General features: G+C 41.2%; 1 protein-coding gene across 1 annotated transcript in view; it reads right to left on the bottom strand.

The window, feature by feature from the left end:
* The window catches only part of ZCCHC24 (zinc finger CCHC-type containing 24), a 299,762-nt gene that overhangs the window by 42,858 nt on the left and 240,886 nt on the right, over positions 1 to 16,018 (bottom strand). The window lies entirely within an intron of this gene.

Genomic DNA, 16,018 nt, shown 5'->3' with positions numbered 1-16,018 from the left:
CATAAAAATGTCCAGGTCAGAGAGCCAAGAGTGGCTCCATGAAGAGGCACTGAGGTACTGCCAAGGAAAGGTTAAATAGGGTTGGAGCTTGGGTGTAGTGTGATCAGTAAGTAGATGCTTAGCAAGGCCGGAAGCCAGGCTTGCCAAAGACCCCTGGTGGAGGGAAGACTGTGCAGCAGGCTGAACTTTGGCATGGAAAGACTACATAACTGTTGAAACCATGACACCCATTTGCTGAATCCACCAAAATAAATTAGATAGCCTGACTCTTAGTCAGCCTGCATCAGATCCTCTTATTGTGCCTAGAGAATGGGTTATAATTAGAAAACCAAAACATAAAGTGGAGAAGGCTTTGAGGACCAATTATTGATTATATCGTTGTTACTATTGCCTTGAAATCATTTTATGAGAGATATCAGTACTTGGTATGAAGGCCCATACAATAATTGTAAATATCCTTTATGTTTCTCTGCAGTTTTAATATGAGAGAAAGTGAATAGGTCTGCTAACCCTTTTCTGGTATATATTCTATCACTGTATTATTATACATGCGGTACTCAGGAATCATGCCATAATAAAGGAGAACTGCTGTTATCCATTTCACTGCTGCATGTCTACTGCCACCTTCTACAACACAGCCAACAGGGTCAGATTTAGGCATGGGCAAAACAGGTGCCTAGGGTGCCACATTTTGAAGGTGCTTGAAAACGGGGATTCTCTCTACTGTTCTTTGATTTCTGGGGCAAAATCGTCTGCCCCTGCTCCTCTGCTTATGGTGACATTTGTAATTACCAGATTATTTCCTTTCCTTTAGTCCTAGCAGACCAGCCCACACCTGTGGGATTCCCCTGTGTACTAGTAGGTGAAGGCAGAGAACTCGTCATATTTTTTTTCTTACATTATCTACGCTCCTTATTCTGGGATAGCTGGGTGGTTCCTCAGTGGCCTCTTGCCGTAGCCTATTAGGTTGATTTCCTGCATTTATTAGTATCCTTCTCTCTTTTTTGGGGAGATGGTACTTGGACTAGTCTGCTAGGACTAAAGGAAAGGAAATTATTTGGTAAGTACAAATTTCACCTTCCTTTTCATCCTGCAGACCAGTCCACAGCTGTGGGATGTACCCAAGCAGTACTTAGTTTGGATGGGATCTGGCCTCTGTGGCCCCCAATACCACTTTACTAAACCTCAACTCCTTTTTTGCTTGCAGGTCTAGCCTGGAGGACCAAGTTGTTGCTCTACAAATATCCTGAGGTGTTGCTGCCTTGCTCTCTGCCCACGAGGTCACTTGTGCCCTTGTTGAATGTGCGTACAAAAACCTCGCGGCCTGCTTCCCCTGACTGATATATCCTGCTACTATCGCTTCCTTAATCCAGCATGCAATTGAGGGTTTAGATGCTGCCTGGCCCTTTCTTTGGCCTTCTAATAGGACAAACATAATTTCTGTCCTTCTGAACTTATTGGTGACCCTTAAGTAATGTAGCAGCACCCATCAGACATGTAGTGGATGAGGACTCCATCCTGTCTCTCCCCCTTCTGTACTTGTCCGAGCTGGTAAAATAATTTCTTAGTTAAGTGAAATTCTGACAGTACATAAGAACATAAGAAAATGCCATACTGGGTCAGACCAAGGGTCCATCAAGCCCAGCATCCTGTTTCCAACAGTGGCCAATCCAGGCCATAAGAACCTGGCAAGTACCCAAAAACTAAGAAGAATGGGATCGGGCAAATGACTATTCTGTCCCTGTGAATCGACAGGTAGGGCTCCCTAGAGGACAAGGCCTGGATTTGCGAAACCCTCCTAGCTGAATATATTGCCACTAGGTCTTTTAAAGTTGCCCCTCTGAGCGGTTCAAAGGATGCTCTGGGCAAGGCCCTTAGCACCACGTTAAGATCCCATGTGGGTATTACCTGGTGTTTCAGCAGCCTCATGTATTTAACTGCTCTTAAGAAATATATTATGTCAGGGTGAGACTCTAGTGAATTACTATGCACTCGCCCTCTAAAACAAGCCAGTGCTGCCACCTGCACTTTGAGGGAGTTCAGGGCTAACCCCTTCTCTAGGCCATCCTGCAGAAACTGTAAGATCTCTCTAATCTGAGCTGACTCTGGGCCGACTCCTCTCCTTATGCATCATTTTTGAAAAACTTTCCAGACTCTACTATATACTGAGAAAGTGGAATGCATTCTTGACTTCAACAAACTGGCCACCACTGCCCTTCAGTAACCTTTTTTCTCTAGCCTGTCCCTCTCAAGAGCCAAGCTGTAAGATAATATCGATTTGACTGTTCCCAAGGAACTGGGCCCAGCCTGAGTAGGTTATTGGCTTTCCGTAGTCTCAAAGGCGCATCTTTGCTTAGCCTTACTAGGTCTGCATACTAAGATCTTCTGAGCCAGTCTGATGCTACCAGAAGGATCCAGCCCTCATGCCCTGCTGCTTTTCTCAGTACTCTTGCTTTCGAGGGGCATGATGGGAACACGTACAATAGCTGTTCTACTGGCCATGGCATCTATTCCATTTGATCTCTTTTCTTAGCATCTGCTGAAAAATCTTTTTGCCTTGGTATTCTTCTGCGCTGCCAACAAGTCCCATTTTGGCCTTCCCCATCTTCCTACCAAACTTGAAAATGCATCACCGCTAGTTCTTATTCTCCCTGGTCTAGCGTATGTCTGTTGAGGAAGTCCACCTGTGTGTTCTCCTTCCCTGCTAAGTAATTGGCCCGTCAACCTTATCAGGTTTGCCTCCACCCAATTCATTAGTTGCTCCACCTCCTTCTCCAATTGCCAACTCTGTGTATCCCCCTGCCTGTTTATACAGGATACTGTTGTGGTGCTGTCGAAAAGAACTATTACCAGCCTTGCTCTTACCCTGGGGCTTAAGCATTTGAGTGCCTGCCTTACTGCCCTCAATAGCAACATATTTATTGATGCCTCCCTTTCTTTGGCTGCCCATTTTCCCTGCATCACTTTCCCTTCTCAGTGTGCTCCCCAGCCTAACCTGCTGGCATCTATTATTAGTATAACACACTCTGGCGGGACTAGGCTGACCCCTGATAGACTGCTTTCCACCAGCCATCACCATAGGCTGATTCTGGCGTCGGAAGTGAGTCTGAGCCTCTCCCCATACCTTCGGCTGCTGGGGTTCCAACAGGAGAGCAATGCCCTTTTTAGAGGGTGCAGATGAGCTCTTGCCCATGGGACCACCTCTATGGTTGCTGCCATTGACTCTAGCACCTGTAGGTGATTCTGTACCGTGGACTTCCTGAGTGCTGTAAGATTCCTCACCTGGTGTCTTAGCTTGTCTGCCCTTTCTTGAATCAAAAATACCTTTGCCTGTACGGTGTCGAACAAGGGTCCCAGGTAGACCAATCTTTGGGGCGGCTGTAAATTGCTCTTGGGTTCGTTCACCACCCAACCTAATGCCTTGAGGAGCACCCTCACCCTTTTTGTGAATTCCTGCATTCCTCCTCTGACCTGGTTCTGATCAGCCAGTCGTCTAAATACAGATGTACTGGGATACTTTCCCTCCTTAGATCTGCTGCCACTACCACTATCACCTTCGAGAAGGTCCTTGGTGCTGTGGCTTGTCCAAAGGCAAGTGCTTTGAACTGATAATGGCTCCCCAGTATTGCAAAATTCAAATACTTCTGATGTGTTTCCCTGATGGAGATGTGTAAATAAAGCCTCTTCCAGGTCCAAAGCAGTGAGAATTCTGCCTTCCTGACTCTCCCTATGACTGACCTCAAAGTTTCCATCCTGAAACTTCGGACTTTGAGGACTCTGTTTACTTTCTTCAAATCTAGCACTGGGCTAAATTTCCCTTCCTTCTTTGGGCACTACAAAATATAGGGAGTAGCAACCTGACCCCCTCTCTGAGTCTGGCACTGGCACTGATGCTTCTAGTGCTAACAGCTTGTCTAAGGTTTCCTTGATTGCCTTCTCCTTCTCCTGAGACCTGCATGGTGACCTTACAAAAAATTCTGATACTGGGGTGGCTATCTCCAGGGCGTACCCCAGGCAGATCACATCCAGGACCCACCTATCCCTGGTGACTTGGACTCACTCCTTGAAAAATAGTGTTGGGCGAACGCCCACTGGAGGAGTCTTGGAGCGAGTCTGCAAACCATCACAAAGCCCCCTTAAAACCCTTAGGAGCTCTGGGGGCCTTTTCTCTGATCCAACCTTGGGTTGCCCGAAATGGCTGCCTTTGCTCTAAACCTCTGAGTGCCTGGCACTTTAGGCTGTATAAAACTTCTAATTTCTCTGTTTTTTCTCTTACGTTCCTATGTTCTAAATGACCTTGTTTGCCCCCTGGCCCTGTCTTCTGGAAGCCTTTGCAGTTTTGCCCCTGCTAGGCTTTTCATTAAGGTGTCTAACTCCTCCCCAAATAGGAGGCATCTTTTAAAGGGCAAAATGCTAAGCCTTTATTTGGGGAGCACATCTGCTGCCTAATGCCTGAGCCACAGGAATCTCCTTGCCACTACCACAGACACCATCTGCTTGGCCGAGATCCTAATTAAATTGTAAAGTGTGTCTGCCAGGAAAGCTGCCCCTGAGTCTATCCTGGCCATATTCTCAACTAGGCTCTCCCCTATGCCTGGAGCTTCCTCCTGTAACTGGTGAAGCCATTTGACTAATGCCATGGCTACACAGCCCCCAAGCACAACTGCTTGCAGGGACAAACTGGCTGTTTCAAATGCTTTCTTCAGAAAGGCTCCTACCTTTCTAGCCTGTGCATCTCTCAGACGTGCCCCCTTCTACTGGAATAGTCTTTTTTTGAGACTGCTAACACTAGGGCATCTACCTTGGGAACATTCAACAAATCATCTACCTCCTTTTGTTGCAGGGGGTAGAGCATATTCATTAGGTATTTAGACCTCAGGGCTAAGTTTAAGAACATAAGAACATAAGAAAATGCCATACTGGGTCAGACCAAGGGTCCATCAAGCCCAGCATCCTGTTTCCAACAGTGGCCAATCCAGGCCATAAGAACCTGGCAAGTACCCAAAAACTAAGTCTATTCCATGTAACCATTACTAATGGCAGTGGCTATTCTCTAAGTGAACTTAATAGCAGGTAATGGACTTCTCCTCCAAGAACTTATCCAATCCTTTTTTAAACACAGCTATACTAACTGCACTAACCACATTCTCTGGCAACAAATTCCAGAGTTTAATTGTGCGTTGAGTAAAAAAGAACTTTCTCCGATTAGTTTTAAATGTGCCCATGCTAACTTCATGGAGTGCCCCCTAGTCTTTCTACTATCCGAAAGAGTAAATAACCGATTCACATCTACCCGTTCTAGACCTCTCATGATTTTAAACACCTCTATCATATCCCCCTTCAGTTGTCTCTTCTCCAAGCTGAAAAGTCCTAACCTCTTTAGTCTTTCCTCATAGGGGAGTTGTTCCATTCCCCTTATCATTTTGGTAGCCCTTCTCTGTACCTTCTCCATCGCAATTATATCTTTTTTTAGATGCGGCAACCAGAATTGTACACATTATTCAAGGTGCGGTCTCACCATGGAGCGATACAGAGGCATTATGACATTTTCCGTTTTATTCACCATTCCCTTTCTAATAATTCCCAACATTCTGTTTGCTTTTTTGACTGCCGCAGCACACTGCACCGACGATTTCAATGTGTTATCCACTATGACACCTAGATCTCTTTCTTGGGTTGTAGCACCTAATATGGAACCCAACATTGTATAATTATAGCATGGGTTATTTTTCCCTATATGCATCACCTTGCACTTATCCACATTAAATTTCATCTGCCATTTGGATGCCCAATTTTCCAGTCTCACAAGGTCTTCCTGCAATTTATCACAATCTGCTTGTGATTTAACTACTCTGAACAATTTTGTGTCATCTGCAAATTTGATTATCTCACTCGTTGTATTTCTTTCCAGATCATTTATAAATATATTGAACAGTAAGTTTGGTGAAAACCATTCTACCTCAAACATGTCCTTTATAGGCAGGTTGAGGGGAAAGGCCCTTGAAGGTCTCTTTATCCCTCTGAGAATTGGATCCCCCTGCCAGTTTTTTTCCTCCCCTTTTCCTTGTCTGCTTCTTACACTTGCATTACTTTCACTATTAAGAGGCCCAACGTTTCTTTCCTAAATAGCCTCACAGCTACGTCTCTCCCATCACTCCCTTCTTCCTCCATTGCTGAATCCTCTGGGAGCTGTAACTCTCCTGAGTGACTCTCCATTCCCCCAGGTGAGGGAGGGGGGAGTCAGGGGGACTCCTTCCCTTCTAGATTTTTTTCCTGGAGTGCTGCGGCCTTGCAGAGGGAGGTAATCCCGAGGTTCCCTCTAGAGCAGCCTCTTTTGCTTTTATGTTCTTAGAGGCTTGGTGCATTAGCATAATACACTCGTTGGAAAACATTTCCTGTATTGTACCATCCCGTTTCCATGCTCCCACGACCTCTCTGTCTGCAAAGGGGTTTGCCTGTAGTTCAGCTGCATTCCCCCATGAAGAGCATTCTGCTTGGTCTGCCTATTCCCGTGGCTCCCTCTGAGCCAGTGTTGGCGGCGCATCTGCACGCAGCCCACCCCTTTCCTCCTCACCTGCTTTCTGATGATTGCCTGCAAGCAACCTGAGGGCATCACAACAAGAACAAAAGGAACCCGCAATGGAACTCTGCCTTCTCGTTCCACACTGATGCATTTCCAGCCTCTTTCAGCCATATCTTGTGCCGCTGGAGTGGGTGGAAGACAGTGTGCTCAGTCACCGTCCGTTCCCTATGAGCACGCCTCTCCCCCTCCCAGAACTGCCCTATGCAGACCTCGGCTTCCTGCGGACTCACCAGGGGGCTTTCGGTTTTTTTTCAGCGGTGAGGAGGGGGTCTCCCCAGAGTCCTGGCATAATCTTTGCCTACCGACCTGTCCCCCTATGTCTTCTCTTCCTTTTTATTTTAAATAGTTCCCAGCTATCCAGACTACCACCACCTAGCTGGAAACAGAGAACTACTGAGGAACCACCCAGCTATCCCAGAATAAGCAGTGTGGATAACGTAAGAAAAACAAAAAATGTGAAAAGAGTGCTCTGCCTCCACAGGGGAATCCTGCAGGTGTGGGCTGATCTGCAGGATGAAAAGGAATTTATTTATCTATCTATTTATTTATTTATTTAATATTTGTAGCATTTCTGAATCGCTTTAAAAGATAGAAACTATTGCCCAAAACAATGAACAAAGAAGACAAAATTAGGCTAAACACAAAAACTCACATATTTACAACAATATTATTATAAAAAATAAAACAATTTATAGTCAATTCCATCCCCCAGCAAATTTGTCTTCCTCCCACAAGAAACAAGACTAATTGTGTGCTTATGGACACCACAATCTAAAATCCGGACTTGACAACCATTTCTGTCTGCAATAATGGCTTCTAAGCTACGATACATTCTTCATCCTGCCCTGCACCAGGAAGAGGAAAACATGTTAAACATGTTTTTATTTGTAAAAATAAATATTCTGTTTACATTTCATGGCCTATGCAGTTCCTATATGTGTACGAATGGTGGTTGTGAGTGCTTGTGTATACTTGTGAGAGTGACTGTGAGAAAAAGATATTAACTGGAGAAACAATAGGGTAGCATGTACATAATGTGTTGAGATGCCTGTACCTTTCAATGGTGTTTTTCACCAGACAAGTGCTGCAATGTACTGCGGCCACTGTGCTCCCGTTGCTTTCATAATGACCAAACAAGGTTCCAAATGGAACATTTCTGGAACTTTTCCATTCCAAAGAAATTAGAATAAAAGAAAATAGTGTAGCATGGGCCACTACTATGATTTACTATAGGAGGACAATAAAATTACATTTTTGCAGTCTATAGAAAATAATGCGACTACGTGAGAGGCTATTTAGATTGCTCTGAGCTGGAGTAAATTTATTTATGGTAGAAGTTATTGGGAAGTAAATAAAATCTGCATGGGTAATTCACTATTTGTGGGTAGGAGTGGAGGCAGAGTAGAGTCTTATAAGTGGCAGGCTCCACCACCTTTACACCTCCCAATTTGTGCGCACAAAGTTTATGCATTCAGCAGAGTAAAATATTTAAAACTCGGCTTTTATGCATGTAACTCCAAAGTTATGCACACAAAAACTTCTGAATATTGGCCTCTATGAGGCTTCTATTAGATACAATTTTTGTGTACACAAAATTTATGTAGACAAAATAGGACCTCAATGAAGGCATTCTGTGGGTGGGGCTTAACATTACTTAGTACGTGTGCATATTCAGTGCCAACAGGTAAAGTTATGTATATATGTCAGGTCGGAAAAATAGCAGTCCTATCGTTGCCGGTATATTCGGTAGGAGACTCGTGTACGCAAGTCCCATTGAAAATCCAGCACAAGTTATACATATTATTTTCCCTGGATAAATTTACCACTTAAAATGCTACTAAATATTTCTTTTAGAGAATAAGTTAAGGCAAATTTGAAAACTAAATCCCAGTTAGAGGAATATACAGATACACTCTTCTAATACTGTTGTTATTTGCTTAATTAAATGATTTTCCTTGTTGGTAGAATTTGGTTTTCACCTAATACACAGAAAATGTATTCCTTTAAAGAGATAATTGGTATATTAGAGGTTTATCCATTTACCAGCAATGCTTTTCGTGTGGCTTGGTTGTAAATCTTCACTACTTTCTGTTTGATGAATAGAAAATGTGCTCTACTAATAGTTTTCTGCTTTTAGCAGCAATTTAAATAGTTCTGGTGTGTTATTCAGAACATTTTATCCCTATACTCTAGAGCTTACCACTGTATGTAATGAGCAAGATCTGAAACAGCCTCTTATATATGCCCTTTCGTAGGGGGACATATGTTTTTTATTTCATATGTTTTCATCACATCAAATCACACAAAACTCTGGAAATAGTGAATCACACATTTTTGAATGATTGCCCAATCAAACCTATTGTTACTTTCACTGTAATATTTATGCCCAGGCCTATACTTCCATACTGGCTTGAATTCTCTTGAGGAATCTTCTAATTATATACACTGACAGGTACATGAATAGCCAAACAGTTCTTGGCAATACACTCTTCAGCAAAGGAAATACAGATCCCATAAAATATAACTTTAGCAGTATACTTCCATAAACTCCTTGAGATATTTAATACTACTAAACTATACCCAGTTTATTTTTGAATTGTATGTAAATTAAGCCATTCTATTTCTACCTTAGTTAAAATAGTCCTTAGAATGGACTGGCACTAAATATTAGAAATGTGTTATGTAACACTACTATTTATGAACTTTAACACACTTTAAAATTCAGGTATTGCATTTAATAGTTCTACATGTTTCTAATATTTCTTGCATACCTTCTTATTCTGGTGTACAGGGACAGAGTCTACTTTGATTACATTGATACTACATTCTAAAAATATGTGTTTGGTTGAGTTAAAGCTGTCATATATACTTTGTGTTACCTCATCACAGAAAAAGCCCTCCAGAAGTTCACATAGTACAAAGCCATGGAGGCCAAGGTAGTAAGAAGGAGGATAATAGATTTGACTATCAACTGTAGTCCCATTTTTTTTCTCTTGCCTTACTTCTGCACCAGTAGTAGATAAGAAACCACTTTTAGTTGAGAATCCTTACAGTAACTTCTGAGATTATATTTATTTCTAGATAGAAGACAACTGAGTGCTTTAGAATCAGTGACCTTTCACATTCCACAGAGTTTAAAGCATCATCATTATCTTTATAGAAATCCCATGCTGGGTAGGACACAATGGTCAGAAAAGGATTCAAATGCTTACAAATGTGTGCCTCATACTAAGATAGAGCCAGATCATAGAATCATTAAACAATAAGCTTATTGATTTCAACCATACCAATGCCTCCACATCATTTGAAGCATGAGATTTCATGGTTAAAGATATAGCCTATGACCTAAGCCCAATACAAACAAAAACAATCCAACCTGATTACTATACCTCTAAGAAAATCAGAGAAACTTTGGCAGAAAAGTCCAACTTCAGAATCACATATCACTCCTCTCTCAACACTGGGTGCTGATCAATAAAGCACAAAAAGAATACAATGCCAAACAGATTTATAGGGTAATTTTTAACTCTAAATTACTCTTCGATGTCATTAAAAACCTAATCAAGGGCCCATCTTCCTCTATCTTGAGCAACACCCACTCATCAAAGAATGCCTGCAGTGAATACACCACTCATTTGGTAGAAAAAAATTACTAGACTAAAATCTTAGTTCTCTACCTGCTCACCAGCCATAGAAGATGAAGAAAAATACAAACAACCAAATGAACCACTTTCGACAGAATATCTAAACTACAAATCACTCATATCATCACTAAAATAAAACTTGCAAATCACCCACATGACCCCATTCCAGATAGCTCCTTAAAACTAATAAATAGCACAATCACCCCAACAATCACATCCTTAATCAATCATTCACTCTCGGAAAGCTTAGTCCCTGATGTAGCAAAATAAGCAGTGATAAAACCTATACTAAAAAATAATACTAGCTGTTCTGACAGTTGGGAAAATTATAGACCAATATCCAACCTGCCCTTTCTCTCTAAAATTCCTGAGAAGCAGTACTATCACAACTAGAAGACTATCTAAAAGACCAGCACATTCTACATCCAAACCAATTCAGGTTCTGGTAAAATTGTTTAATGGACCCCATATCACGGGGATTTAATAATGACAAATCCTATTTCCTTGGTCTACTTGACCTAACAGCAGCATTTGTCACCGTTGACCATTGCCTACTATGCCAATAGTTGAGTAAAATCGGAATTAATGGCAATGTAATGAAGTAGTTCTCTTCATTCCTATCAAAAAAGTCATTCCAAGTCAAACTGGGCAACCACAGGTCTGACACCTTCCCGACTGATGCAGGTGTCCCAGGGTTCGGCTCTTTCGGCAACTCTATTCAACATATATCTGCTTCCTCTATGTAAACTTCTAACTGATCTAGGAATTGTCTTACACCTATACGCCGACAACATTCAATTCTATATACCATGCAGCAAATCTATTGAAAATGCAAAATTAACTCTAGCGACACACATGAAGGCTATACAAAATGAACTATCCAAACTTAAACTAACTCTAATCACTAATAAAACTAAAATCATTCTATTAAGAAGAAATCTACCTATAGTGACTCCTCAAACACTTGACATGGGTAACTTCAACATTACACCCTCAGCTCAAGTATGGGAACCTAACAATGGAAAAGCACTTAAATAAATTAATCAAATCAGGATATGCCATACTGCACTTACTTCATAGACTGAAACCATTGCTGACTCACAAAGACTTCTGCACGGTCCTGCAGACCCTCATCTTCTCAAACAGACTACTGTAACTCACTTCTACTCGGAGTTCCCAACTGTCTTCTAAAAAAACTACAAAATGCCACAGCTAGACTCTTAACTAGTTCAAGGAAATTCGATCACATATCACATTCATTGATAGCTCTTCATTGTAGTTGTTACGGGATTGTACAGGTAGCCAAAGTCCTAACATTAATACACTCCACCATCCATTCTAATAACTCTGGTTTGGTAAATGTAGTGCTACAATCATACAGGTCACAGAGATCATTAAGATCTCAAAACAAATGACTACTAGCTGTTCCATCATTACAGAATATTCACCTATCAAAAATAAGAGACTACATGCTCTCAATAGCTGGCCCAATATAATGGAACTCTCTACCCGAATATCTAAGACTGACCCCAGAAACAAAGAAATTCTAATGTGACCTAAAAACATGGTTATTTCAAAATGCCTATAAACCTAATTTAAAATCACCTGAACACAGAGAATGCACCCTCAAGGACAAAGTCATTAAGAACCTATCTTCTGAACTAAATACCTTATCCCAAGTATGTGTCAATGTTTAATATATAATTTGTTTGACCTCATTAAGTCAATGTAATTGTTAATGTATATTATGTATGTCATGTTGTAAACCACTGTGATCTTTATTTGGAATTACGATATATAAAATGGCTAAATAAACAAACAAACAAATAAATAAATAAGGTGATCCATTGAATCAACCATTGAATGTTTGGGCAGGCATTCTAGAATTTGTAAGTCATGTTTTAATAGATAAAGCAGAGCTATAGTACAAATGCCAGCATATTCTGACATGCAAGTTTAAAAGACAAGACCTATCAGAAATGTCAAAATGAATATGGAATCATCAGAAAATATCAAGTTATCCACCTATTCAACAGATGACCAATAATAATAACTGCTATAAGTTTCTTGCACCTATATTCATCTCCCACTTATTCAATACTGTAGTGACATGGCAAATGGGGTAATTATGACCAATTTCTGTCTTCAAATCTCTACTGGAGATCTTTGTACTGAACTGAAATCAATAGGCAACATATCATTTTGATGTTCTCCCTGTTTCTTTCCCTTGATTTCTTCCTATGCACCTTGGTGACTCTACCAGTGATTTATCAACACAGCTACTTATTAATGTGCCAATGGTCAATTAATCTAACCAGCATCAGGTTACAGACTTGGGGCTCATTACACTCTGATAAAGCTCTGGTAACCCTGGAGCTAAGAATTCTGATGGACTTGGACAATGCATTATAAATCTCAAAAATGATATTCCCAGTACTTTAAGTTGCTCCTATGTTAAAGAGATACCATAAGTTTAAGTAAAATGGGAATTTAAAATCTTCTGACATTTCTTTACATTCATGGCATAGTAGCAAATATATGCAAAATGAAGCAACATGGTTAACTTATTCTCCTGTTGAGTTGCTATACATACTCTGTTGCTTCAATACGAATATTTTTCCTGGTACGTCTAAGCTGGATAAAACATGGACACATATAAGTACATAGAAGAGGGACACAGATAGCTCTCAGAGAGTACATACTACAGGAAACAGATCGAGGTAGCTACCGAGGAATACACTAAACAATTGAAATGTCTTGTCAACACATTTACAAAGCAAGTCAATCTCATCTGAAAAACCTGTTACCAACCCATTCTTCTGTTGGCACAACCAAACAGAAAGAAGGCAGCAGCCACAGAAAGGTATGGTAATAATTGGGAGACACAGCTGAGGCTAATTATAGGGCTACTGCAATGAATCAGCATGTCTCTTAAGGAAGAGAGCACTGCCTTTTAGACAGAAAGAAGGAGACATAGGTGGGAAGCCAGGAAAGAGGGCTTACCCAGACCCAGATGCAGAGATGCTCATAGCCTTCGGTTAGAGATTTTGAATCTGCAAAGGAATCTGTCTAAGGAAAGGAAGTGAAAGTTGTAAATGTGAAGTGAACATTGAGGCATGGAATAAAGTTTTTTTTTTTTACTGTGTAGAGAACCCTAGTGGGATTGACCTGGGTAAGTTTGCAGATTTTTCTTCTCCAAGCAGGAACTTTCTCTTGGCCAAAAGTGAAATTGTCCACTAGCTGAGGGCTCCTCAATTTAGAAATCCTTTGAAACACATTTGCTGATAGTCTATGCTATCACTTCTTGCTGCAGAAATCCTGAGGTAAATCCACACATCTGGTAGCTTTCCTCTGTTCCAGACTGCAAATCCACTTTGTAGGACAGATAAAGTAATCTTTGCTGGAAACAAAGATTATAGGTCATACTCTTTTTCACTATGGATCACCTCTTGTTTCTTTCACTTAGAATTTTCCTGGACTCCAAGCTTAGTCACTCTCTTGATAGCCTTGAGCCCCAGCAACCTTCCCTAGAGGAGAGCTAGAAGGAAAGAACGGAGAACCTTCTCTGTCTCCTCTGCTATATAGGGACTACTCCCTCCCCCCCCCCCCCCTAAGACCACACCCAGTGGGAAGTGTCTGCACTTTTAACGCACAACTATTCTCTGATTTCAGAGATATGAGTCTGCGAAGAAAGATTTCCTATTAGTAAGAGACACTTTTTGGGACACTAATAGATTGGTAATAGTTCCTGCACAGGAAAAGGACAAACTTTAAAAACAACATGGGTTTTTTTTTTCCGTTTGAGAATAAAAGGGCTGTTTAGGACTACATTTCCCAACCACCCTGGCTGACTGACTTTGGCAAAGAGCCAGCAGGGGATGAATCAAACCTTATGGAGCCAGTAGCATCTCACTGGTAGTGTATCTATTTGTATAAGAGAGAGGCTTCTGCAGAAGGAGGGAGGCAGTGAGACGGAGTGAGAAGGACTTTCAGAGTACCCACCACCCCGGCTATGGAGGAAAATTCAGCAGAGGAAGACCTTGAGGCTGACCTGATAAATCACCACTAAAAGTTTAGTTAAATGCCATAATTACACAGGGGGAGACTGCCTTAGTTTAATGGCTGAAGAATGACTGTAGGGAAAAGCCAAAGTGATCTTAAAGCAAAGGAGCAGGGAGGTTAAGCCAGGCTAAGTAATATTGGCAGGCTCATAAGTGTTGGGTTCTTGGCTCCCTTAGTAGATGTTATAGTATTACTCTGCAGTAATATAAACTTTAAGTGGACAGTGTGGTATAAGCAGATTTTATAGGTAAATGCTGCTATAGCTGCAAAACCTCTCCCTGAACTTGAGAGAGTGTAGCATGGAGTTACATCACTAGCAGGTTATTTTTTCAAAAGTTGTTCCAGCTAACAGAAAATTATTAATTAATTGTCTGCTAAGAGAAACTGCATGTTTGGTTCAAGAGTACTGTTCCTGAGTGCTTGTAACCATCAAAAGCTCTTAGTTAATTGGCTCGTTAAAAGAATCCCTGGTGCTGTGGCCCAGTGTGCTACTACAAAGCAAACCTAAGGGTTAAGAAGTCTGGAGCTAAGCTGAACAAATTTGACAATAAAGGTAGAGAAGCTGAGTCCTGTTTCTAAAGCAGACTAACTAGACTGCTGAAGTATAGGCACTGCTTTTCTCATCAACTGTGCGCTATCCAAATAAAGATACCTTTACAGCTTTAGAATTGCTTAGTGGCTCTAAGAAGGTTTGGGGTCATTTTGGTCTAATGAGAGACTCAGTTCTGACCTGAAAAGTCCTGCCCGAAAGATGAAAAAAAAATTGCTGATTTTCCCCGCTCGAGGGGAAGAGTCTGTAAATAAGCACATTGAATCTAGATGAATGAGTTCTGAATGCTGTGGCTAAGCTAAAGAAATCTGTCTTTAACAGGCTTAAACAGTTATTCTTGATGTTAATATTGTCTCAGGCTCTAAGAAACATTGAGTCTTACACAGAAGCTAGCAGAAGTTAAAACTCCATAGGCCCTGCAATGTTTGTGAAGAACCTTAGGCCTGTTTTTATAACTTGATGAAAAGGGAAATAAAGCTGTGTCCTGTTATATTTGACTTGGTTGATTTATGACTGGGAACAATTATGCTATTAAGGTATTAATAACTAAATAATTACAAGCCTCATCGTTTAAACCTTAAGGGAGTGAAGTTGGTTACTGAAGTTGTAGGTAACCAGAGAGGAGGGGGGCCATGACTAAAGGGTGTACCTGGGGGTAAAAATGGGAAGGTACCTTATAGCATGACCAATTGTCTGCCCTTGCTGACCCCACTACTGCCATACCCACTATTCACTATAAATCTCCTGAGCAGAATCAAAGCAGACTACAGCGCCCTCTGGTGGACCGGATGCATCACTACAAGCACTCATGGGTAAAGAACAGTTGCAAGGTTAAAAAAATGAAAGATTTCAGCACAACACTAGGATAACAAGCCTTAGCTTTAGGAGACTTTCTGATTTCCATTTTACTGGTCCTGACAGTGCCCTTTCACTAGAGAACCAATAAGAAAAAAAATGCTGAATAATGAACAAACTGAAACAGCATTTATGGAAGAGGGCTTCTGCTTTTAAATGCATACAAAATAAGCAGATTGCGACACCTAGTTTAGAATATTTTGGACAGTTTGAAAGTAACATGCACTCCCTCTGTGTCTATTTTCATAGAAGTTCAGTTTTCACCAACGGTACAAAGTGAAAGCAAGCAGGACTCCTGTTAAACTACCGGTCAGTCCAAACACT

This window comes from Rhinatrema bivittatum, chromosome 7, assembly GCF_901001135.1.
Source record: "Rhinatrema bivittatum chromosome 7, aRhiBiv1.1, whole genome shotgun sequence".
NCBI lineage: Eukaryota > Metazoa > Chordata > Amphibia > Gymnophiona > Rhinatrematidae > Rhinatrema > Rhinatrema bivittatum.
The sequence above is the reverse complement of the archived record's forward strand: the minus strand, read 5'-3'. Positions and strand labels throughout refer to the sequence as shown.